This window comes from Pelodiscus sinensis, chromosome 26 (assembly GCF_049634645.1).
Source record: "Pelodiscus sinensis isolate JC-2024 chromosome 26, ASM4963464v1, whole genome shotgun sequence".
NCBI lineage: Eukaryota > Metazoa > Chordata > Testudines > Trionychidae > Pelodiscus > Pelodiscus sinensis.
In genome coordinates, this window is record NC_134736.1 from 2,460,827 (window position 1) to 2,488,078 (window position 27,252).

At 47.3% G+C, this 27,252-nt stretch overlaps 1 long non-coding RNA gene across 1 annotated transcript in view; it reads left to right on the forward strand.

Moving 5' to 3' along the window:
* The window catches only part of LOC112545549 (uncharacterized), a 41,238-nt gene that overhangs the window by 4,881 nt on the left and 9,105 nt on the right, over window positions 1–27,252 (forward strand). The gene's annotated exons all lie outside the window — the stretch shown is intronic.

Genomic DNA, 27,252 nt, shown 5'->3' on the forward strand with positions numbered 1-27,252 from the left:
GGATGAGAACAAGCATGTCTCCTCATGAGCAGGTCGCAGGACAGCCAGGGCATGTCATTGTGGAGAGGGGTGTGATGTAGTGGGGGTACCTTGCTCGTTGCTAGGCTTGGGTTGTGAGTGACCTCCACTGGCTGCTGTCTGCAGCACAGCCCAGCAGGGCAGGGATGAGTCATTATGCAAGGGGGCTTCGAACCTGTCTAACGAGTTATCTCCCAGGGAGCGGAACAATGGGAAGAAGGGGAGTGGAGCCCCGGCTGGGGGCAGGGCTGGAAGTGAGTGAGTTAGTTTCAGTCTGAGAGCATGGAGGAGACAGCCTAGGGAAAGGGGCTGGGATTTAGGGGCCCAGTCTCCCCCATCTCAAGGGGGCTGAGGCATCCTAGGCCTGCCCTGGAACCAGATTACATCTGTGCTGTGCTGTATCCTGCAGAAGCAATAAACACCTCAGCTACGTCTAGACTGGCATGATTTTCCAGAAATGCTTTTAATGGAAAAGTTTTCAGTTAAAAGCATTTTCAGAACAGAGCGTCTAGATTGGCACGGATGCTTTTCCGCAAAAGCACTTTTTGCGGAAAAGCGTCCATGGCCAATCTAGACGCGCTTTTCCGCAAAAAAGCCCCGATCACCATTTTTGCGATCGGGGCTTTTTTGCGGAAAACAAATCTCAGCTGTCTACACTGGCCCTTTTGCGCAAAAGTTTTGTGCAAAAGGGACTTTTGCCCGAACGGGAGCAGCATAGTATTTCTGCAAGAAGCACTGATTTCTTACAGTAGGAAGTCAGTGCTTTTGCGGAAATTCAAGTGGCCAGTGTAGACAGCTGGCAAGTTCTTCTGGAAAAGCAGCTGATTTTCCGGAAAAAGTGGCCAGTCTAGACACAGCCCTCTATTCTACTGGCTGGTGGAGTCTGTCCGTGCCATTACGGGGGTGCAGGAGACGGGAAAACCCCAACGCACTGTCACAAGAGATGTGCAGAAGCCAAGTAGCTATGGAACGTTCCCCATCATAGACCTAGAGAGACGTATGTGACTTGTGCTGCATTGCACCCGTTTTTTCCCCAATCCTAGGGAAAAAAAAATCTCCACAGAAACTTGGCATGCCGTTTTCTCACTCACTCTTCTGCAGCGCTTACCTCAGCAAAATCTGAGGTGATTGTCTCTTCCTGGGTGCTGAAGGGTGGTTCAAAGAGAGAGCTTTGAGCCTCGGGGCTGAATTTCTGTCAGGACCCTGGACCTGACATCGTTAAAGTCTTCTTTGCTGTGTAATTTCTGAACGCTGTCTGGGAGCGACACGAAAATTAGATCTAATAATGAATGATTACAACTTTCAAGTTAAGTCTAGTTGGTTGACTAATCAATTTGGTTAAGTGAAAATCCATAGCAAATGAGTCAGCCGCAGTACAACATTTCTCCATCCAATTTAAATTAAAATCACCAGCCATAATAATTTCACAATTACGCTGTGAGGATGCACCAGGGACTTGACCCTTGAGATGGAAAATTTCAAGGACTGCAGAAGATGCACCATGGGGGTGGGGAAGAATGCCAAGAGCAACCGTCTTTGCTGCTATTTGGCAACCTGGTCTGTGCCCTGGAGGACAGGGGCCCTGGTGCTGAGAAAAGGGGCAATGAGGGAGACACAAAAGAGCCGAAGGGGATTTTTTCGGGGTCTGTAAATGGCACTAGATGCTCTTGTTCTGATTAAGTAGCCTCTTTTCAGATTCGGGCCAAACGCTCTGCTGGTGTATTCACCTGTTGATGCCAGAGGAGACACATCAGTTTACTTTATCTGCAGATTTGGCCCCATTGGCTTTTACATAAATTCAGCTTTTGGAATGAAACAATTATAATTTTGGGAGGGCGAGGGACAGGAATTTTTTTTTCAATATCTCTGCTCACCGGTGATTCTAAAGTGCATGGAGATCCAGAGAGTGCAGGTGTGAATGGCCCTCTTGGGAACCCACTCTCTGGAATACTAGCAGGAAGAAAGGCAGAGGGGCATTGCCAGAAGCCAAGTGAGTTGCTCACACCACTGAAGCAAATCGGCCTTTGCTGTATTTGCTCACTCGAGCCCCATATCTGTTGTCTGGCTTCCATCTCTGATGCATCAATATTGATTCTGCAGTCTTATGCATTATTCATCCCAGCACCAAAGTTTTCCCAGAACTGAACCTCAATTCTGCCTGTCCCCCCTTCCCCCCCTAAATAAATCCAAGCTGCCAAAGGCTTATTATAAAGAAGTAGCAAAGGAGTAGGAGAGGGGAATCCAGATCAATTTGTAATTTTTCTTTTTTGACTGTGGCAGAACTGTGGAGGACGTGAGCATTTAATCCCCAGGAAAGTCACCTGTGTGGCAGTCTTCAGGGGCCTGAATTATTCATTTGTGTAAGGTTGTGCTTGCGACACACCAAACCACACCAACACAAGACCGTTGCAGTCAGCTTCAGATAATGAACGAGTTTCAAATTTTTCTCTGGGTTGCACAAGCGTGTTGGTGGGTCTCTCATTCTAAGTTTGAGGCAGGTGGGAAAGCTGTCTGCTGGTTAAAAGAGAGAACTGGCAACCAACGATTCCTGGTTTGTAAACCTGCCTCCTTCCCTCAGCAAGTAACTTGCCCACTTCCCCACCTCAGGTTCCCCATCTATAAAATGGGGAGACCAATGTTCACCTCATGTGGAGTGCAGCGAGGGGTGCATTAATATGAAGACTCTTGATTTTTAAGAGGCATTTGATATGGTCATGCATGATATTCTTACCAATAAACTTGGCAAATACAACTTAGATGGGGCTACTATAAGGTGGGTGCATAACTGGCTGGATAACCATTCTCAGAGAGTAGTTATTAATGGTTCACAATCCTGCTGGAAAGGCAGAACAAGTGGGGTTCCGCAGGAGTCTGTTTTGGGACCTGCTCTGTTCAATATCTTCATCAACGATTTAGATATTGGCATAGAAAGTGCGCTTATTAAGTTTGCAGATGATACCAAGACGAGAGGGGTTGCGACTAATCTGGAGGATAGGGTCATAATTCAAAATGATCTGGACAAATTGGAGAAATGGTTTGAAGTAAACAGGATGAAGTTTAATAAAGACAAATGCAAAGTGCTCCACTTAAGAAGGAACAATCAGTTTCACACAATGGGAAGCGACTGTCTAGGAAGGAGTACGGCAGAAAGGGATCTAGGGGTTACAGTGGACCACAAGCTGAATATGAGTCAGCAGTGTGATGCTGTTGCAAAGAAAGCAAACATGATTCTGGGATGCATTAACAGATGTGTTGTGAGCAAGACACAAGAAGTCATTCTTCCGCTCTACTCTGTGCTGGTTAGGCCTCAGTTGGAGTATTGTGTCCAGTTCTGGGCACCGCATTTCAAGAAAGATGTGGAGAAATTGGAGAGGGTCCAGAGAAGAGCAACAAGAATGATGAAAGATCTAGAGAACATGACCTATGAAGGAAGGCTGAAGGAATTGGGTTTGTTTAGTTTAGAAAAGAGAGGACTGAGCGGGGACATGATAGCAGTTTTCAGGTATCTAAAAGGGTGTCATAAGGAGGAGGGAGAAAACTTGTTCATCTTGGCCTCTGAGGATAGAACAAGAAGCAATGGGCTTAAACTGCAGCAAGTGAGGTTTAGGTTGGACATTAGTAAAAAGTTCCTAAGTGTCAGGGTGGTCAAACACTGGAATAAATGGCCCAGGGAGGTTGTGGAATCCCCATCTCTGGAGATATTTAAGAGTAGGTTAGAGAAATGTCTATCAGGGATGCTCTAGACAGTATTTGGTCCTGCCATGAGGGCAGGGGACTGGACTCGATGACCTCTCGAGGTCCCTTCCAGTCCTAGTATTCTATGATTCTATGTTTAAATACCATGCATCCTTTTCTCTATTGACCCGTTGCAAACTAAATATGTCAACAATGTGACACTGTTGCAAAACAAAAAACATAATTCTGGGATGCATTAACAGGAGTAACATGAGCAAGACACGAGAAGTCATTCTTCCGCTCTACTCTGCGCTGATTAGGCCTCAGCTGGAGTATTGTGTCCAGTTCTGGGCACCACATTTCAGGAAAGATGTGGAGAAATTGGAGAGGGTCCAGAGAAGAGAAGAAGAATGATTAAAGGTCAAGAAAACATGAGCTATGAGGGAAGACTGAAAAAACTGGTCTTGATTAGTTTAGAAAAGAGAAAACTGAGAGGGGATATAGAACCATAGAAATATTGAGCTGGAAGAGACCTCTAGGCAGGACCAATCCCAACTAAATCAACCCAACCAGAGCTTTGTCAAGTTGAGACTTAAACACCTCTAGGGATGGAGACTCCACTACTTCCCTAGGGAACCCATTCCAGTGCTTCACCACCCTCCTAGTGAAATACAGGCAGTCCCCGAGTTACGCGGATCCGACTTACGAACGGGGCTTTTCTCGCCCCGGAGGATGGGAGCGGCGGGACGCCCAGATGTGCCGCGGTCCGCCGTCCCTGTCCTCTGGGGCAACAAAAGCTGCTCCCCGTCTCCCTGGTCTGCAGGGAGATGGGGAGCAAAGCCTCGGAGCATGCCCGCAGCGGGACAGCCCGGGCGTGCTTGAGCTGTCCCCCTGCGGGCGTGCTCCGCAGCTTTGCTCCCCGTCTCCCAACCAGCAGACCAGGGAGATGGGGAGCAAAGCCTCGGAGCACGCCCGCAGTGGGACAGCCGCAGCGTGCCTGGGCTGTCCCGCTGCGGGCGTGCTCCAAGGCTTTGCTCCCCGTCTCCCTGCAGACCAGGGAGATGGGGAGCAAAGCCTCGGAGCACGCCAGCACTGGACTGTCCCGCTGCCTGCGTGCTCTGCGGCTTTGCTCCGCGTCTCCCAGGTCAGCTAGTGCCCCCCCCAGCAGACCAGGATTTTCTTGCCTACCCCTGGGGTAGAGCAGCTGGGGACTGCCGGGTTGGTCCCGCAGCGCCGCTCTGGACCAACCCGGCAGCACTCCAGCTGCTCTGCCCCAGGCGTCCTGATTCAGCCGCTGCTGGTCAGTTTCCAGTAGTGCCGAGGAGCCGTGCTAGTGGAGCAACCCAGCAGCACCCCAGCTGCTCTACCCCAGGCGTCCCCAAGTCAGCCGCTGCTGAAACTGACCAGCGGCTGACTACAGGAAGCCCGAGGCAGAGTTGCTCTGCCCCAGGCTTCCTGGAATCAGCCGCTGATCAGTTTCAGCAGCAGCTGACTTGGGGACGCCTGGGTTTGTTAAGTTGAATCTGTATGTAAATCAGAACTGGCATCCAGTTTCAGCAGCCGGTGACGCCAGTTCCGACTTACATACAGATTCAACTTAAGAACAAACCTACAGTCCCTATCTTGTATGTAACCCGGGGACTGCCTGTAGTTTTTCCTAATATCCAACCTGGACCTCTCCCGCCACAACTTGAGATAGCAGCTTTCAAGTACCTAAAAGGGTGTCACCAGGAGGAGGGAGAAAAATATCGTCTGAGGATAGGACAGGAAGCAATGGGCTTAAATTGCAGCAAGGGAGGTTTCGGTTGGACATTAGGAAAACCTGCCAGCCTGTCAGGATGGTGAAACACTGGAATAAATTGCCCGGGGAGGTTGTGGAATCTCCATCACTGGAGATACTTAAGAGCAGGTTAGACAGACACCTGTCAGGGATGATCTAGATGGTGCTTGGTCCTGCCGTGAGGGCAGGGGGCTGGACTTGATGACCTCGCGAGGTCCCCTCCAGTTCTAATGTTCTACAATTCTGCAAACTTAAAGGCAAGACTCCTGTTGACTTCAGCAGGGTTTGGATCAGGCCCTTTATAAAGGCTAACTATTGCATCGTGATCTCGGTCTGCGGGAGTAGCTAGGCCTGTACAGAGAGAGACTTAGATGTGCACAGTCTCCGAGTCTCTGTCAAGCTGAGTAAGGATAGGGCTTGGTGTAACACGAGGAATCTTGGCTGTGAGCCCTGATATTGCTCCCCAGCTGTGCTGCTTATATGCACCTTTCAGCGGTCACGTGAGAGCTCTCTGGGTGCCTAGTAGCTGCCGTATTTATCTGCACAGTCACTGCACTGCCGGGATCTAACTCAATTGCTTTGTAATGTGCTTTTGAGATGCCTCTTGAATGTAAGCAGTGCTAGATGAAACCCAGTGCTATGCTGATAGATTATGCACCGCATACAATGTACTGACAAGCAACAGAGCCGGACGAAGATAGCATAGGAAATCAACACATGCCTCGCAGTAAAGGAGTTCCCAGCTAGGTCTCGGGACACAGCAGGCTTAGCAAACTGGTACCCAGGTTAGGCCTTAGCATTCAGGCTCTGGGGCTGGGCGCCCCCCAGCCTGTCGCTCCAAGCTCAGGAAGGAGCCAAGCTTGCCTCTAACTCCACTGTGAAAAGCCCGTCACTCTGAAAGGGCAGAGCCCTCGGGGGATCTGCAGCCAACGACCCCAGTGCGAGGAGAATAAACCGATGTCCCCAGTCGATGGAGAAGGAGGAGCAGCTGCATCATCTTGCTCCTTTGGTGGGTGAGAAGCTCTCAGTGATGAAAGATTTACACATGCCTGTAGCATGCGTGGGAGCAAAAAACACTGCAGCGTCTCACCTGCTCCCAACATGGAACAGAAGCCAGGAACTGCCCAGGGAATTCTGAGATTCCCGCTTGCCAGTGCAAGAGTGGCCGCGCAATGCCAGTATTCACTCTCCGACAGCAACGGCCGCTCCTCCCTCTGAACACAGTACTGATGCTTGGTAATAATAGTTACTAATTACTTTGCACTTTTCCGGCACCACCACGGAACTCGGGAGCACTGGACAAAGCTCTCGGGATAAAGTTCCCGAAGAATAGATAACCCAGAAGAAGCGAGAGATGGAGACTTCATCCGAGTTTTTCCTTTTGTTCAAGTTCCCTGAGCAGACAAAGAGCCAGCGTGTGACAGCAGATTCCTCGCCCCTCCAAGCCCTCCCCACCCGTGTCCTTGCATAGCCAAAGGTCCCGCACTGCCCTTCCTCCTCCGTTCAATTAGCATTGCAATTGTGAATCCCCTCCATCACCAGCAATTTCCAAGTCCAAACTTCCACCGAGCCTCCCAGCAAAACAATTTCAGTGGTGGGGGGGGGGGCATCTCTCAAATCATTGTTTCCAGTAGATGCCCCCCCTCTTTGGGTTCCATTGAGAACAATCCAGTGGGATCTGGTTTTCAGTTTGATCTTCTGCTTTCTTCCTCCCCAGAGTGCCTGGCTGCTTTGGGCGGAGGGAGGCATGTGATGGGAGAGGCTACATCAGTGCACATCTGGATAAGCTCACTAACCTGGTATTTTCATCTTTCATTGGAGCATTATCCTTTGACCACACGGTGGGTAGGATAATGGACTCAGACCGTAAGTCAGATCTGACATTGGAAACTCCATATAGTCTTAATCAAATCCTTGGGGTGCCATCTCCTTCTTCCCTGCTCGTTTTCACAAGATGCCCTCCACTCGTCCGCCATTCACCTTGCTACGCTCTCCTGGTTAATCTGAGCCTTCCCTGTGAGGCTGGCGCATGGCCAACGTGTATGTCTCAGGAACACAGAAAGCATTCACTTAAGTTTGCTTTACCGACACGGCAAGAAATCACCATCCGTCTTCCAGGCCTCAAGGCAAGTTCTCGGTGACGCTTGCCCCTTTGTGACTGATTCAACCCCGGCTGCAGATCTGACAATACTTCTTGTGGATTTATCCTAATAAATACTGAAATAAATTTCCTTCTCTCTCATTTATAAAAGAGCTTTTGTCTGATGGAGGAGAAGCCTTATGACACCTTTTTGGAGAGCAGGGTCAGATGCTGGAGAGCACTAAGCCAAGAGAGATTTATTTAGTGCAGCAAACACAATCGTCTCTCTGGTTACGCTTTCTGAAGAACAATTGTTCTTAAATCACAGAATGAACATCTCCTTAGTTCACCTTTGCTGGACTCTGGCACGGATATTTTTTTATTTTCATTTTGTATGAGTGAAAGATACGTTCTGTTCTGTTGAGGAAGATCCTAAAAGCCCGTTAGAAATTAAAACAACCGTGGGGCAGTCTATTCTTCAGGCTGGAAAAAGATGTGACGATCTCCTTCTAAGGCTTTTAGTGATGAAGAAATCATCAAAGTGGGAACCTGTTGGCCTGCACTCTCCAAACTATTGCTTAGAAAAACCCAAGACAGATTAGACAGACAGATAAATAGATGTGTAGGTTTGTTAGCTAGAGAGATGCCACTATCAAATACACTTCAAGGAACAATTCTGCACTGGCGGAGGAAACTGGCTATCACTTAAGAGGCCATTTCTGCAGTCTTCCTTTTTGACTGATTGGTTCACGGCCAAATCTCGGGCATGGCAAATTTCTCTTTGCCACGAATAAAATGTCACTGTCTCAGAGCCAGGGATGTTGGCAAGAAGGTCTGTATTCCCAGTCTCTCTACAGGATTTGTGTGTGTGAAAGAACAAGCGAGGAGGGGAACTGACACCACGCAGATGCATAATGCATGGAACAGAGGCAAATATTCCCATATATTTAAATCACTTAAGTCTCGGTGTTTCTGTTTTGCCAGTTTCCATTTGTAATGAGTGGGCTGAGCAGACAGGGGAGGGCTCAGATGTAAAGTGATGGGTCCAATTAAAACCCTTTGCTGCCAAGTGACTGTACACGCTAACAAGGACTTCTTTCACTTTAATTGTGTGTGTGTTTGTTTCGCTGAAACATGCTGGAAAGGGTCGAGTCCGGTTACATTGACTCAGGCTGTGCTTGGAACCAAACAGTCTTTAGACAATATGTTTTCCTCTGCTCTACAGAGATTATTCAGCTATTCTAAATGTCACCATTAATTTTGTGCGAAAACCAACTATTAGATCAGAGCGATGCCAGTTTCATGGCTAATATTTAATGGTATCGTATTGCACATATAGCACCTTTCATCCAGCTTCCCGTAGAACAGCAAGTTAAGTTCAAGGCCCAGTCGTACCTTATGCTGCAGAAGGAAGGTCATGGCAGAGAAGTTCTCTCTGTGGGTGCCACAGAACTGTGCCCAGCAAAGGTTTAGGACAGGGGTAGGGAACCTTACACCCAGGGCCGGATGGGGTCCCCGACTTTCCTGGACCTGGCCCCTGGGGTTCAGAGCTCCTCCAACCCCTGCTGCCCTTTGCCCAACCGATTTTTCTGGGGGTCAGCAACCCCCAACCCCCCAAAAGTTTCCCACCCCTGGCTTAGGAGTTTTCTTGGGGGCTGGTACACTGCTACATGACCAAATTCTGGAGAAATTAAAAATGCCTTCAAGCCACCACCTAGTCTCAGTGCATGTGTTTGAGCTGGAGTGGTTCCCCGGTGGTGGAGGGCCTGGGGGGGACGTGACGAATACTGAGCCCTCACTTTCAGGGCTAACCGTTCTGGCCAGTCGCGCTGGCCCATAAGGCACCCTCTGCCCAAGTGCAGGGCCTGGAGTGATTGCCCTGAAACACCATTCACCCAGGGTCAGCTCTGGATTTGAGCTTGTCTTCGATAACAAACGCACACCGGACAGCAGATAGGAAATAAATACATGGTATACTGAATGAGAAGAAAATCGCCTTAATTTCCTCTTTGGAGAGGAAAGGAGAGACGGAGAGAATCACACATGGGAGATGTTCGTCACATGGCTTGTGCCCAACCAGGAGGTGCTCAGATCCTGAGGTGATGAGGGAGAGACAAGAACCTGAGCAGAATCCCAAAGGACTGTGGAGGAAAATATAGTGGATATTTACGAGAAACACCAAGTTACACAGCGTGAACGGAAGAAAGCCCTTTGAAATGGAGAAATAGAAATATCAATCTCTAAAAATCAGAACAAAGACTCTCCCATCCTGTGAGACACAAGATACCAAAGGGGAATGGCTCAGACAATTTACAGATATTAAGGGCAGAAGAAACCGCTAGACTAGTCTGAGACCAGAGAATTTCACCCAGTTACCACACACTGAGCTCAGTCATTTGTATTTGACTAAAAGACTCTCTCCCAGAAAGGCCTCTCTCTCCCAAAAATCCACCGCTTCCCTTGCCAAAACAACAAGCAGACCTATGACACCGTAGGGACCAACAAATATATAGGATCATGAGCTTTCATGGTCAAAACCTAATTCATCAGATGAGATGAAATGGAAATAACAGAATCCAATGTATATATAATAGCAAAAGCAATTATCTGTCAATTGTAGGGCCCATGTTAATGAAGCTAATTAAGTAGGCTGGATATGTCCCATTCATAACTTTTGATGTGAAAATGTGAATGTCAAAGGCAGGGGAAATTGCCTTTGTAATGCGTTAACCAGTTAATATCTTTATTCAACTCCAGGTTGACAGTGTCAGATTTGTAAGTGAATTCCAGTTCTGCAGTCTCTCTCTGTAACTGGTTGGTGAAATTCCTTTGCAGAAGAATGGCTGGAAGAACTATTTCTCTTGTGGTTTGTTCCAGTGCTTAGTCACCATCACTGTTAAAAATTGTCCCTTTTTTCTCATTTGAATTTGTCTGGTTTTAACTCCCAGCCATTGGTTCTTGCTCTGCCTTTCTCTGCTACATTAAAGAGCTGGTTAGTACCTGGTATTTTCTCCCTGTGAAGGTACTTATACACTAATCAAATCACCTCTTGATCTTAATTAATTAACCATCTTGAACCATTACTTTCTCTTCCCTTCTGGTTCCTACCTGCTGCTGATTCTTAGGGCAAGGCTGGAAAACAGGCAACACACAGAGTGTTACAATATAACACCTTGCCCATCCTTGTTTTAAATGGAATGGTCTGCACCCCACAGAGACTAGAATATGACTATCCAGCCTCTGCCTGGATTGAGATAAAAAAATAAGAGTGGCCAGACTGGGTCAGACCAAAGGTCCATCCAGCCCAGTGTCCTGTCTGCTGACAGTGGCCAATGCCAGGTGCCCCAGAGGGAGTGAACAGAACAGGTAACCATCAAGCGATCCATCCCCTATTGCCCATTCCCAGCTTCTGACAAACAGAGGCTAGGGACACTATTCCTGCCCATCCTGGCTAATAGCCATTGATGAACCTAACCTCCATGAATTTATCTAGCTCTTTTTGAACCCTGTCAAAGTCCTGGTCTTCATAACATCCTCCAGCAAGGAGTTCCACAGGTTGACTGTGTGTTACATGAAGAAATACTTCCTTTTTTTAGTTTTAAACCCACTACCCATTAATTTCATTTGGTGGCCCCTAATTCTTATGTTATGGGAACAACTAAATAACTTTTCCTTATTGACTTTCTCCATACCAGTCATGATTTGATAGACCTCTCTATACCCCCTTAGTCGTCTCTTCCCCAAGCTGAAAAGTCCCAGTCCTATTAATCTCTCCTCATATGGCAGCCGTTCCATACCCCTACTCATTTTTTTGGCCCTTTTCTGAACTTTTCCCAGTGCCAAGATACCTTTTTAGAGATGGGGCGACCACATCTGCAGACAGCATTCAAGATGCAGGTGCATCATGGACATACAGGGTATGTCTAGACTACATCCCTCTGTCGGCAGAGGAATGTAAATGAGACATACCAAAATTGCTAATGAAGCGGGGATTTAAATAACCTGCCTTTCATTAGCATAAAAATGGCCTCCACTTTTTGCTGATGCCACACTTTGTCGGCAAAAAGCAGCAGTCTAGACGGGGATCGGTTGAAAAAGAAAGCCTTTTTCGACCTATCCTGTAAACCATGTGTCACGATGCGGAAGGGGTCGGTCGAAAAAGGCTTTCTTTTTTGACCGATCCCTGCCTAGACTGCTGCTTTTTGCTGACAAAGTGCCACATTGGCAGAAAGCGGTGGCCATTTTTATGCTAAGGATATTTAAATCCTCACTTCATTAGCAATTGCGGTATGTCTAATTTACATCCCTCTGCCGACAGAGGGATGTAGTCTAGACATACCCACACAGAGGCAATAAGATGGTGCATGGGCCCATTGGGAACTGCATTAATTTTGGGGCATTAAAGAGGCCGAGCTGCAGTTTGATTCGTTCCACTGGGAACTAAGGGGTGGCCCTCAGATGACACTATCTTCTGGGCAAAATATGGACACTGGTGCTTTAGGGGCTAAGGAGGAAGGGACACATTGCTGAGGGTCTGCACCTTCCCTCTTGTTCCAGAACGAGCATCGTCTCTACTCCCTGCTGCGAGACGTCTTTCGAATGTTAAGACTCTATTTTTGTTCCTTTCGCAGCCCTAACTAAAAGGTAGAGCGGAGGCAGAGTCACAGAGCAGACAGATCGCATGAGCTGGAGGGTCGAAGGATGCATTATGAATGCAAGGTGTAGGGAATAGAAATTATTAAACTCACAGATAGCAACAGAGCTTCCTTTGTGAGCAGCAGAGATGGGAAATTATGCCGAAGCAATGCATTGCAAATCACTGAACGACAGGCAGAGAAGGGGCCTTTTATCCTCCAGGCCCTGAAGTTTTTCCGTAGCTTTGTATGCAGAGGCATTCCTTCAGGGGAGAAAGAGAAGCCGGCAATTTCGGAGCTGATTGGCAGGCTGTCCAGTGCCAATAAAGATATTTGTTTTTTCATACAAGTGCTCACAGACTGAAATCTCGCTCTTGCGTTTTCCATTACAGAGGAAAATGAAACTTGGAATGTTTTCTCCATTAGCGCTGCTTAGCCTCAGAGAAATGGCAGAGCTCGAGCAACTTGAAAGGAGAAACACTCTGCTCCAGCGGAGAAACCAGAGCAGACCTGCTGCATGGAGTGTCTTTGAAACGGTCAGGGAGAAGAGGCTCAGCAGAAGCTCTTCATTATTGCTGCTATTTATTTGTTTTGCAGCAGCACCCAGAGGCGCCATATGAGATCAGGCGTCTCTTGTCTGGGACTGTGCAGGCACATGGCCTTATCTAACTAGGCAAGCTAGAAAAAGGGCAGAAGAAAAGAAGCATTATCTCGCTGCAGATGGAGAGAGCTGGGTACAAAAAGATTAAGTGACTTTCCAAAGGTTGCATAAGAAGTCTGTGGCAGAAGTAGATATATACGACAGATCTCCTGTAGCTCAATCTCTAGTCTTAGCAACAAGGCCATCCTTCCCTTCCATTGTGGGGTAGATCCAGAAGCAACAACTTGTAGTTTTCATGGTACAGAAGGCTGGGGAGGTCCGATTGTTAGAGGGCAGCCATCATATCCTACTAAGGGAGATTAGAGAGGCTATAAAAATAAAAATACCTCAACAATAATGGAAGATTTCAGCTATCCCCATATTGACCGGGTACACATCGCTTCAGGATGGGACTCAGTTTCTTGACACCTTCAATGACTGCTGCTTGGAGCAGCTGGTTCTGGAACCCACAAGAAGAGAGGAAATTCTTGATATAGACCTAAGAGGAGTGCAGGAGCTGGTCCAAGAAGTGAAAATAGCTGGGTTGCTTGGAAATAGTGACCATAAGCAGAAATTAAAAGGAACAGGGCCAAAAGTGAAATCCCTGAAAACTGCATGGAAACATTGCAAAGACACCAGAATAGAGGCCCAACCTAAATGTATACCCCAAATTAAAAAACACAGTAAGAGAACTAAAAAAGTGCCACTGTGGCTTAACAACCAAGTAAAAGAAGCAGTGAGAGATACAAAGACATAGTTTAAAAGGTGAAAGTTAAATCCTCACTAGGAAAATAGAAAGGAGCATAAACTCTGGCAAATGAAGTGTAAAAATATAATTAGGAAGGCCAGAAATGAGCTTGAAGAGCAGCTAGCCAAAATCTCAAAAAGCAATAGCAATTTTTTAAAGTACATCAGAAGCAGGAAGCTGGCTAAACAACCAGTGGGGCCCTTGGACGACGGAGATGCTAAAGGAGCATTCAAAGACGATAAGGTCATTGCAGAGAAACTAAATGAATTTTTTTGCTTCAGTCTTCGTGGCTGGTATGTCAGGGAGCTTCCCAAATCTGAGCCATTCTTTTTAGGTGACAAATCTGAGGAATTGTCCCAGATTGAGGTGTCATTAGAGGAGGTTTAGGAACAAATTGATAAACTGAACAGTAACAAGCCACCAGGACCAGATGGCATTCACCCAAGAGTTCTGAAAGAACTCAAATGGGAAATTGCAGAGCTACTAACCATAGATTGTCATCTATCCTTTAAATCATCTTTTGTACCTAATGACTGAAAGATAATGTGATGCCAATTTTTAAAAAGGGCTCTAATGATGATCCGGGCAATTACAGGCTGGTAAGTCTAATGTCAGTACTGGGCAAAGTGGTTGAAACTATAGTAAAAAGAATAGAATTGTCAGACACATAGAGGAACATAATTTTTTGGGGGGAAATCAACATGGTTCCTTTAAAGGGAAATCATGCCTCACCATTCAAACAGAATAATTTCAGGGGATCGGTAAGCATGTGGGCAAAGGGGATCCAGTGGATATAGTGTACTCAGATTTTCAGAAAGCTTTGACCAGGTCCCTCCCCAAAGGCCCTTAAGCAAAGTACGCTGTCATGGGATGATAAGAGGGAAGGCCCTCTCATGGAGATACCTGGTTAGAAGATAGAAAGCAAAGGGTAGGAATAAATGTTCAGCTTTCAGAATGGAGAGAAGTAACTAGTGGTGACCCTCACAGTGCTGTCCTGGGACCCATCCTATTCAATATATTCATAAATGATCTGGAGAAAGGGGTAATTAGGGACGTGGCAAAATTGGCAGATACCAAACTGCTCAAGATAGTTAAGACTAAAACAGACTGCGAAGAGCTTCAAAAAGATCTCACCAAACTAAGTGATTGAGCAACAAAATGGCAAATGAAATTTAATGTTGATAAATGTTAAGTAATGCACATTGGAAAAAATAATCCCAATTATACATATAAAATGATGAGGACTAAATTCACTGTTACCACTCAAGAGAGACTTGGGGTCTTTGTGGATAATTCTCTGGAAACATCCACCTGATGTGCAGCGGCAGTCAAAAAACCAAACAGAATGTTAGGAATAATTTAAAAAGAGATAGAGAATAAGACAGAGAATATCTTATTGCCTCTATATAAAACCATGGGACGTCCACATCTTGAATGTTGCGTACAGATGTGATTACCTCATCTCAAAAGATACCTTGGCACTGGAAAAAGTTCAGAAATGAGCCGGGATCTGGAACGGCTGCTGTATGAGGAGAGAGTAATAAGACTGGGACTTTTCAGCTTGGAAAAGAAATGAGTAAGGGGGGATATGATGAAGATCTATAAAATCAACCCACTCCTTCATGATGGCTGCCATCCAATAAACTGCCTTGACCCAGAGGTGTGATACTGAGAGGCCTTCATGAGCTCATTGTTCAATATGTGGATTTTCCATCCCATTCCTCATTTTGAGAAGTGGATTTGTTTTCCCCTTGTAAGCTGGAACAATAGCCAACATTGCAAATCATTTTGTGAAACAGAATTATGAAACTAAAAACGACGTTTGTTTCAGGTGAATCAAAACACTTAGTTGCAATGATTGTGTGTATGCTTTGTGTTGATTTTGACCCTCACCGTTCACTTTATTTAAGAAAACAAATTTCAAAATGAAAAGTAGCTTTGGAAAGTCACAATCCAAACATTTCATTTAAAAAATGTCAAATCATGACAGTTTGATATTTTAAAATGGATTTTAATCCATTGTTTCAAAACTCAATTTTGTGAGCTTTGCTACTATTTTGCTAAATAATTTGGTTTAGCCAAAACAGCATTTTCTGAGGGAGAACTATTTCTGTGAATTTTTTTTTCTGAGCATCGTTAGTTGATGAACTGAGCATCGTTAGATGAAGAACTGAAGGGGAGAATCAGAGGTGGCCTTATGGATTGTTTGTCAAATGGAGATCTGTCGTGATTGTCAGACGTGCTCTGATAAACCCCCCACAATGCATCCAAATACACTGAGTTAAGGGCATCGGGAATTCTAAATATGTCGTGTGATCTTAATGAACCTCAGTCTCACCTGGAAAGAGCCACCAATACCTGTCCCTCCGTAAAGTCTGGGATAGTGCAGTACTGATCCCTTTTCTTACACAAGGAGACTTTTTGGCATCATTGCAGGTCCCGCTAGTATGGGTTCCTAAACTGAGGGGGGGGGGGGAGCGAAGAAATTCCAGGGTGGGGGCGCAAGGTGGCACAGCCCCTCCTCCCCAAGAAAGAGCCCGGTCCATCCGTCCACTCGGGCATCCGCCGGAACACATGCAGCTTGGGCTGGCTGGGGCAGATTTCAAAATGGACACCTTCAAAGGGCAATGCCTGCTCTGCTCTTAAAAGGGCTCTTTTTTTTCCAACAAGTTTTGTTGGTTTTTTGGAGGGTGGGGCGTGAGGGTTTCTCAAAAATCAAAAATGGGGAGTGATGCCAAAAAATTTGGGAACCGGTGCACTAGATCCAAATGATGACTTTGTGTTGGCAACCTCTTTATGGTCAAGGTGAGAATCAAATTCTGCTCATTTACATATGTCAATGTATATAAAAGAGCGAGGCTGATTTGTCCCCTGAAAACTAGGGCTGAGGCCTCGGGAAAGCAATGGGAACCAAGAAGGGCAGGCAAGTGTGCAGGACATGTGTGTGTACATGAATGTGCATGTGTCTGAGCCGATGTTTCCCACATTATCTTGTCTCCCACCCATGGTATTAATGGACTAGCCTCCCCCTTCGCCTTCTCTGTAGTGTGTCTGGTACACCGGAGATGGGCCAGGTCTGCAGAGCCTGCCAGCAGGAGGCTCTTGCTGCTGCTGAAGTTCCAAGTCACCCGTGAGTTTCTCCCAACAGCTACAAGGCAAAGTGAGCTGGTGCCAGGTGTGAATTACTCGCGCGGGAGACCAGGCCTAAGGGCAGATGTGACACTCAGTTACTGGGAGCTAATTGATCAGATCCCAGCCAGATGAAAGAGGCAGAGAACAATATTTTCGAGGTGGCTTTGCTTTCACTGGGCATGTCTGTGCTGTTCTTTAGGCTCGGGTGTTTGGTGATCTCAGAGTGACTTCGGAAACAGGGTAGAGAGTCTTTGCGGACTAGTCTTCCCGCTTCTGGCTGGCTCTTTGGTTTATGCAGGGTGGGCATACTCAGGGTAACCGTGGGCTAAAAGTATTTGCATGGGAGCATCAGGCTACAGTCTTGTTCATGGGACTCAGAGCCAGAAACTCTTAAGTGTCAGTCCCGACTCTGCCACTGATTTCTTCCATGAACTTGGTCAAGCTATTTACTCTCTGTGTGCCTTCGCTCATAATGAGCGGCACAATGAGGAGCATAGATACTTGCCTTCTAGGGGCTGTGGAGCTTAATGTTTGTTGAGTCCCGTGAAGAGCCAAAGTGCTGCCTGTTATGATAGAGAGGCATGCGGTCCAATGGACAGAATGCAGGAGTAAGAGCCAGGAGCCTCGGTTCTATTCCCAGCGCTCCCCTGGACTGTTATATGATCTTGGGCAAATCTTTTTCCATTTCTCCTCATACCCTTTGTCTGCCTAGAGCAAGGGTGGGCAATAACAGGCTGGTGGTGAGCCCCCACTGCTATATTTACCTGCACACCGACAGGTACCAGCAATTGCAGCTCCCATTGGCCACGGATCATCTTTCCCAGCCAATGGGAGACGCAGGAAGCGGGGTAGACTGAGACACCGCTTCCCACATCTCCCATGGTCTGGGAATGGTAATCCACAGCCAATGGGAGCAGCAGGAAGAAGCACACACTAAAACACTGGTTCCCGCATCTCCCGTTGGTGATTCACGGCCAATGGGAGCTGCAGTCACCAATCCTTGTGGCAACACAGGTAAATATAGTGGAGGGAGTTCACCATGACCTAATTCTGCTGGACTGGATCTAGACTGGTGGCCGGTATTTGCCCTCCCCTGGCCTAGAATGTAAGGGACTGTCTCTCACTGTGTGCTTGTGCAGCGACTGGCAAGTGCGGCCCTGATCATGGCTGGGGGTCTCTAGATGCTGCTGTGTTATAACAGCAACGACACAACATTTGTAACGTGGCCACACGGACGGAGTGAGGGGAAGAAGAGAGCTGGGATTTACGGCGGTGATGGGCAACCTAGGCTAGTGAGTGTGCTGCCCGATGGGCTTCCTTCATTTCAGCGAGCTGCAAGATGGCCGTAAGCAAGACACTGTGCTGAGACAGGGCAGTTTTACTCCCTGCGCTTACACACCTCGAACGTGGGAACCGACGGAACCAGAGCAGGGCTGTGGTTGGCTGCGGAGGGAGCGCATGGCGCTCCCAGGCAATGTCGTGGGCCATTCAAACGCACCACACGTCACGTACCCTGGCTTTACGGGTGCGTCATCTTAGTAACAGAGGAAGAAAAAAAATGATGTGGAAGGAAATGAGCAGAATTCGGCAATTCTGTGTGTGGGCAACGGTAACAAAATGTCGCAGAACCCGCATGGGCTGCCGCAGGTTGCCCACTGCTGATTTAGAGAGAAGAGGCAAGAGATGTAAAAGCTCCAGTGACTGCACAGGGGCACAGAGCAGTGCGTGTCTGTGTCACGTAACCAAGGGCAGGCAGGCAGATGGCTTTGCCGTTGCCACAGCCCAGTCGATAGCCAGAGTTGAAAGAACTGAAAGTTTGTCTCTGAACCCCTTTCAGCTCTGGCTTCTTCTCGGCTGTAGGTAAATTTAGAGCTACCCAACTCCACTCCTCACAGATCCAAGGCAGCGAGGAGGAACGTTTGGTAACATGAATGCTTTTCTAATTTCTTCTTATCTCTTGCTTGACATTTGCCCCCCTTCAGCTTGTATAATATTTAATTTTGGTTTCAAAAAGTTTCAAAACAAAACCTTCTGCGACTGGAACAGGAAGGGGGAGCGCAACCCTCTAAATAATGCACCGAGTCAGAACTGCCGAGCTTTGTCCTGATCATACAGAAGAGAATAACTAGAGACTGAATTTCTTAATAACAAATACCTTTGCAGCATCTCATTAAATCACAGTATTTCAGAAACACAGCAGGGCAGTTGTGTGAATAAATAGTGCAATCTCTTAGTCTGAAGTATTTTCACATCTGAGTTATTTCCCTGCATATGATCGGCTCCTTCTCTTTTTCCCCCCTCTCTTCAACATCCCCTCCACAAATGATTTTAGCTGATGAGTTCAATTAACGAAGGCATTAGAGAGGCAAAGTTGAAAAAGCACATCGGTTTTTTTCTTCTTTAACATTTTACAGTTTAACAAATAGCGCTGCATACTGGGGGAGGAGAGAGAATGAATTATCCTGGTGATTGGAAGACAAAGCACTTCTGTGCTGCTGCTGTTTGTGTGGATGATGAACTGTGCCAAAAAAATGAAGAGGAGAAAAATGAAGGAAAGGGGGGGAAAAAAGGAAAGAAAGAACCTCTTCAGGGTGTTATCCAGCCAGCATGTTTGCTCATTTTGTAGCTTAGCTCGTGCATAATGCCAAAGAGATGGAAAGAACCTGCTTTGCTCTCAAGGTACCAGTAAACTGGGATACACATTATGGAGTCGAGCGCAGTGAAAGAAATGGAGCAAAGGTTCCATTTGGCAACCCTGCTATGTTTTGGGGGAAGAGAGGGAGGAGGGCAAACCTTTCCTTGCAAGCCACCATAGCCATGCAATTCTGTGCGTGTGTGTAAGTGTATTACACACACACAAGTGTGCGTGTGTGGATATGTGGTGCTCGACTCCTTGCATCTCCCCTTCTTTCTACATCTGCCCTGAAGCGCCTTCATGATTCAGCATGAGACTTGTGTGGTGGGTGAGTGCGTGGAATTCGGGCAGGGAGCGATCCAGTCTGTGCCGACACGCATTAGAGGGAAGAGGCAAGCAGGGCTCCACACGAGACGGGGGTATGGCCAGGAGCAAGCGAACGCCCCTTCCGAGCGCACATGGGGGCAGGCGGCAGGGCACCACCAGGAGGCGCTGCTCTGTTGGCAGCCATCAGTTCTGCCAGGTGAGGGCTCCATTGTCCCTAGCTGGCTTCTGTAGGAAACCCTTTGAAACCGGCACCTCTGGGGTGACTTTGCTGTGGCAGCCGGTGAGAGCGTAGCCTGATGAGGCAATGTCTGTGCGTGGCAGAGCTGGGCAGGGCAAACCCAGAGCTGGTTTAGCATGGGACGCAAGGACATTGGAGGAGCTGGAGGTGGGAGGCCGGCAGTGTCGTGCTTCGCCCCACTGACTCCCCTCACTACCTTAGTTTCACCCCTCACACTTCTCCAGTCCCATTCAGCGGTGCTAAGAGACGGGAACGGACCCATTGGTCTCGGAGTGTAAAACACCCCGCAAGTATCAGGAAGCCTTCCCCAGTTGTTTACCGCCGTGTGCAGCAAGCAGAGGAGGACAGACCTCGGAATCAGTGAGAATGCAGCCTGGCTCATTCGGGCTCCTGCTCTCCAGCTTCTGCTTCAAAGCCGTAAACCTTTCTAGAGCTGCCTGCTTTGTTTCCTGCTCAGAGGCCATTAGCTGGGCTGGAGCCAGCATCTGAGTTCTCCGCAGCTGGGTGCAGAGGAGATCAGCTGCCTGGCCCCTGTGATTGAAGGTTACTTGCCACTTCATAAAGAGCATTTCCCATCCGGCAGCAGGCAGGTTACAGTGCTGCCGGGACCCACAGCCCTTTTTTCTTTTTCTTTCTTTCTTTCTTTTTTTGTGACCTTTTTTTTTCTCCTCCGTCTGAATGGCAAGAGTGAGGTAATGCATCGGAGACATGAACTTTAGACGTGAATGGTAACATAATGCCTACAATAACGCTCATTCAATGGTTCAAATATCTTAACAGCTCAGATAATGCCTTCAGAAAATGCCCGTCTCTGAGTGCACTTCATCATACAGCACTGACCTACTTGTCAGTCCTCTAAAGAGACTCAATTATTCCCAAGTTTGGACTTTGCAAGCGTGAGCAGGCCACAAGTCCAGGCAGTCTGGTATGCTGCAGCCTCAGGTTTCGAAGGATTGGCTTTCCTGTGCCATTGAATTGAATCGGATCTTACGCCCGTTGCTGTGGTATCTGGTCACCATGCGTGATAAAGGTCTCCATAAAACCTGTTCTCCCTTCTTTGCTGCCCACAGTTACGAGCAGTGAGCAGTGTCTGGAATAAACTTGCAGGTCCGTCTGGGCCCATCTACACAGCAGGGCTAAACTCAAAATAAGCTCTGCAATCGCTTATTTCAGCTTTTGGTGCTGTCTACTCAGCAATTATTTCGAGATAGAGCACTCTTCCCCCGACTTCCCTCACTCGTACAATGAGAGTTACAGGAGTCGGAGTAAGAGGTCCTCCAGCTTGACATTTTTTCGACATGCTATCAAAATAACTGCTTGTGTGCAAATGTGGACTAAGTTATTCTGAAGTAACACCGCGGTGTAGACATAGCCTCAGAGAAGGGGATGTTGTGTACCAGACTAGAAGGTGGCTAATGTAACACTGATTTTTAAAAAGGGCTCCAAAGGAGACCTTGACAAGTACCAGCTGATAGCTCATCCTTTGCTATAGTTTCTACGAATTTGCATAGAACCGAAGTTAGGCTATCAGACACACAGACATGAGGTAAGGGACACACCCAGAATTTCTCAGCTCTGAGAGGGGCTCAGAGAGAGAGAGAAAATGGGGTACCCAAGACCTCTTTCTCTCTGCCTAATAGAAGTGGAGAGGAAGGAAGGAAGGCCTAGGAGTTAGGGCAATACTTTGGGACTCAGGTAGCCCGATTTCAAATTTGCTGCTCTGTTACGACTTTGAGCATGACCTAGATCAAGTCACTTTGTGCCTCTGAGCCCCAGTTTGCAATCTGTGCAATGGGAATAATAGCCGCTCCCGCCTCCCATGGCGACACTGAGGTTGAGTGCAGTATGGATGATGAGGGGTTTGGGCGTGGCGGTAATGGAGGTGAGATAAAAATCGAACACAGAGAGACCAGATATCCTGACTCTGCTGCTTGTTAAAGGGAAGTCCCCAGGCTAAAGTCCCATGCACCCTGGCAAGCTAAATGCGGTCGCCCGTTGCTGAAAGGATCAGCCTGTCTTTCACCACAGCCTGCACGGCTGCGCGGGAAGGAGCCGGCATGCTGTACGGAGATCGTGTTCTATCTGACACTCGGTAATTTATGCCCTTCCGCGTGACATTTTATATTAAGCATTTCCCAGCATAGTCTAATTACAAGGTAAATAAACGGGCCCTCCCTTCCAGTTAATTTGTTATGTAGCTTTATTACCAACAAGAGAGAGGCGACACAAGAAGGATATTCTATGCAGTGTTGCTGGTAATTATTTTCATTGCATCATGTGCATTTTATAATGCTGGCCGAGAGACGTTTGTGTCTTGGCTGTCAGTGCGAAAGGAATTAACGTTCTCTGAGGGAGACCTGGGGTACACGGTGGCAGCAGAGAGACAGTGAAAGTCAAGGCCTCTGGAGCACAGGGCCAGGGAGCTTGTCCATGTGGGGCCTGATCCCCAGCAAATCTCTGAAGTTCATGTTCATTTTTAGACACAGGAGCAGCCCTGAGAACTTCAGTGGACTCCTTCACATACATATCTACGTGTTTCCTGCTTTGCTGGCCTTAATGTCTCCTTCAATTCAGCCATGTTTTACCCTCAGTACTCTGCCGTGGATGTCAGCCAGTCAGTCGTCTTGTCTGCCAATGCAAAATTCTCCCGTCAGCCTGTGCACACTGGACACGCTGTTGCTTGCGGACAGATTTTGTCTTCCTCACCCTCCGACAGATGGTATTGGGGGAGGGATAGCTCAGTGGTTTGAGTGTTGGCCTGCTAAACCTAGGGTTGTGAGTTCAATCCTTGTAGAGGCTGTTTAGGAAGTTGGGGCAAAAATTGTCAGGGATGGTACTTGGTCCTGCTGTGAAGGCAGGGGACTGGACTCGATGATCTTCAAGGTCCTTTCCAGTTCTAGGAGATAGGCATCTCCATTAATATATTTATTTCTAGGGGGGCTCTGCTGCAAGTTTGGGAAGGGATATTTATGTGATTTTTGGGCACCCCTTTGTAGGGAAAAAGCCTTTACACCATTCCTCGCTTTTTTCTCCACACCAGCCTCTGCTCTTCCATCCCTGCCTAGGCCCCCGCGACCGCTGCCGCCCTTCTTCCACGTAGGGCAGATCAGAGAGAACTCACTGCAGTGTCCATCAAAGCTGCTCTTCCCTCAGCAGCAGGGAGGCTGCCTAGCAGCACGACTTCCTCCCTCCACCTCCCTGGGAGAGCGTGAGCTGACATGTCACGAAGTGTAAGAGCACGTTGCAGGCTGTAACGATTCAACCCGTGGCCGTGGAGACAAAGCTCGGCTCGGAACTCTGCCATATTGAAAGAGAATCGCCGCTCCGGAGGCTGTAGCAAAACATGCCCATGCGGGGACCCTCGTTTAACGTGGAAGGAGAGGGACACAGGAAGAGCTAATAGAGATCAGTTCAGACAAACAGAAGGGCATTAAGGGAGCCAGGAAGGAATGGGCATCGTCTTGGATACACATCCCTGATGTTTACATCTGGAGTCTGATTATAATCTCGCTCACCCCAGTTTTACAGCAGTGCAAATCCATTGACATCAGTTCATTGCCTGCTGATTTATATAGAATCAAATCTTGCACTTCATTCTTCATTGCCTTCTACCCATGCAGGGCACTTTGTACTGGTATAAATAATTTCACAAAGTACATGGCAACAAGGATTTGTGTCCTTTGGTTCCCTTTATTAGTATTAGGGTTGCCAGATGGTTTAACAAAAAATACGGAACACCTCCTCCCCCCCAAAAAACACCGGGGAAAAATTCTGTTGAGGGGAAAAAAAGGGGGGGGGCGCTGTGCCTTTAAATGGCCCCACGCTCCTCACTCCCCTGCCCCCACGAGACGCGGCAGGGGAAAATTGTCCCCACTGGGCTTCCTTCTGAGTGAAACAGGATATACCAGACATTACACATATCCAGTATTTTCGGGAGTTTTTTTACCAGACATGGGACCCGAATATGGACAGTCTGGGCGAAAACGGGACACCTGCCAACCCTAATTAGTATAGCTAATGTCTCCTCCAATTCAGCCATGTTTTACCCTCGGTAGTAGTTTAAACTCACTGCACCCCTTCTACTTCAGTCTCTTGTGGTGTTGTGATAAAAATACAACTTTCAATTGCATTTCTTAGGAAATGTTATTGGGATAAATGTTTGTGTAATTAATGTGTGGAACTAGCTGCAGCAGGATATTATTAGGACAAAAATCTTAGCAAGTTCCCATAAAGAGCTGGAAACATATATGCATAAGACTAATGACCTTAACTGGGAGAAAAATTGCAAAGATCATGGATCGTCATGCTTAAAAAATATAAACTGCAAGGGGGCAAGAAAACATCTCTGTTGCATCCTGGCATAATATCGAAATAGTTGGGCAGATTCAAGGCCTACTCTCACCCTCGCATTCACTCACCAGATCTGTGTCACGGACATGCCGCTACCTCTGCAATTTAAGGATGAGGAGTCCATCCATGTTTGCCTGGGGAAAATTATTTGTAATTCCTGATTTGCTCCATGTTCCAGCATTTGGCCTTTTTGTGCATTTCAAAAGCAAATGGAATGCAAGAAAGGAGCTTGTTAATTCTCTGCATAATGAAAATATATCTATAGCTATCTTTGTGAAGGCTGATGAGTTCTTGGAATCATCTAATAGCAAATCTTGATTCCCTAAATCTCTCTCTCTTTGCATGTGCTAATTGGTCTTGGCATTAATTAATCTGATTTCATTATATTCTCTTTAATTTGTCAAGATATAATTTCTTTATTGCGCAAAGAAATGCTTTAGAGAATTGCCACAATTGGAATAATTTCCACAGCCCCCTCCCTCTCTTTAAAGTTACCAAGAGAAGTCATCAATTAAGCTAATTTGCATACGCATTAGGTTAATCGTTTTAGTTTAGCCAAATTTGTGGAAATTTACATAGCAAATTGACCCTCCACATTTTCACTTAAACATATAAAGCGCAAGAGAGAATTGTGTTGGAATTGATAATGAAATGGAGTTTATTTAGCATGGTTCTCTTACTAAAAGAGGTCTAATTAGACCAAGTAATTTTTTATTTCATCCGTAATTGCAAAACAAATAAGCTCTTTGGCAGTTTTTTTCCTCTCTCTTTGCCTTTGTCACATGGATGGGGAGCATTAATAGGAAAGTCATGTTCTCCTAATTAAGCCCCATTTGATTTCAGCACATTCTTCCATCAGAACCTCTTTAGTTTCTTCTAGGTTTTCTTCTGCATGAGTTGCTGAAGCTTCCTGGAACACCTATTAATAGACAACTCCCCCATACTGATCTGCCTGAATTAAAATAAAAAAAACCAAAAAGCCCTGTAACTAAGACAGCATTACAGCAATGACAGAATTTGTGTGTTAGGGTAAATGGAACTGGGTCTCAATTCCCCTGTGGAAGAGAAAGAGAGAAGCTTTTAGCCATGAAAGAGCTGGCATAACAAAATGTGATCATTAACACCCAGGCACAAAAAATACCCACGCCTGATTTTCCTATTTTAATTTCACAATTAGGTTTCTGCAGCTTCTGTTCCTTGCTCTGCTACTGTGGGAAGAGCTAGCTCAGGATCTTCTCACGAGAGTACAGGGGGTAACCCTGCCTCCCTCCCCATGCCCCAAGGTAAACTGTATGCACTGTGGGGCAGGGACTGACTTTTTCTTGTGTGTCTGCCCAGTGCTTAACCGCAGGCTGTCTTGCTCCTGGGGCGGGGCACCTAGGTGTTCCATAGAACAGATCTAGCGTCATGAATGCTTAGGGCTGGCTATGGGTTCAGTAGCTAAGATTGCCGACTTTCCCAATTGGATGGCTCAGATGCCATTGCTGTAAGTAGTGTCCAGTCCATCGGATCAGGAAGGTTGGCAACCCTGTCAGTAGCTGGTCTGGAATGAGCGCCCAGGGCGGGGTCATACAGCCTCCGGTGAGCAGCTGTCACCAGCTACCCCAGGCCCCCTCCTCAAGCAAAGGAGTGTGGACGATAGCGCAGATCCAGTGCCCACTGCAATCAATGGAATCTTTCCATTGGCTGCAATAGGCACAATCACAGTGCTATCTGGGGAGGCAGCAGAGGGGCTGGCCAGCAGCTGGGAGCAGAGCCAGGCTGGGGAGCTGCTGGCAGAGGGGCCAGCAGCTGGACCCCAGCTGAGCTGGAAGCAGAGTTAGTCCATCGTCTGGGGTGCAGGGAGCCTGGCCAGAGCCAGGAGCAGAGCTGGGCCAGGGAGCCCAGCTGTGGCCAGCAATGGCGTCTGTAGCCAGGAGCAGAGCTTGCCTGGGAGGCTGGCAGCCTCTTGGGAGAAGACCCCTTGTTCGGGACCAATCAGATCTCATGGGTGCCGGACCAGGGAGGACCAGCTTGTAGTATAGCATGGGTTTGTAACAAGACCCTCCCCAGCACTTTAATGTGCCTTAAAAACATCACAGTGCTATCTGGGGAGGTTTTTTTTTGGGGGGGGGTGCTGTTTGTCTAATGATTGATGTTCCTTTTGCATTGGGACCCAGTAACATTTCTGTTTTGCTCTGTTAATAAAGCAGCCCTAGAAAGCAGGGCAGCAGAGAGCTCCGGGACTGAATCAATGACATTTCACTCTTCTTCTCCATTTGGAGACCCTGTAGCGTGCTACCAACCATTCTTGCGGTATCACAGCTGCAGGTATCGTAGCTACTCTGCGGATGGGGAAGGGGAACAGGGTGATACCACAGAGCTTAGTGTGGTGAAAGGCATAGGCCACGTCTCCACTTGTCATGCTGGAGATCGAGCTTCTGGCATTTGATTTAGCGGGTCTAGCAAAGACCTGCTAAATTGAACTCTGAGGAAGGCTCTGGTTGGTGCTAGTCCTTCTCGCAGTCATGAGGCGTAAGGGAGGTTGATGGGAGCGTTTGCTGTGAAGATGGTGCCAAACTCAACTTAAAGTATGTGGACTCCAGCTACGTTATTTACGTAGCCGGAGTTGTGTGCTTGAACACGACCTTCTGGGGCTCGTATAGATGTGGCTTTAGAAAAAATTGAAAGGGATTGTGCAACTTTAGCCAAGGTCTCCCCATGAGTGTGTGGCAATGTCGGCACTAGGGCCCAGCCCGCCTGACAGCCCTGTTTTTTAGCAAATATCCATTCACCTTTTAGGGCAGTGGCCACTGTACATACTCTGCAATCTGCAGATCGTTTGAACTCTGCACCAATGAGTTGGGCTAGAGTTAAGACTCGCCGGAAAGGCGAGTCTGTCGTTCTACGCAGATGAAGCCTATTTGCATGTCCAGCAGAATTCTTGTCCGGGAGAAGTGCCCGGAGCAGATCTGCAATGGCTCCCGAAAATGGAGCAAGCCGCAGCCACTGTGGC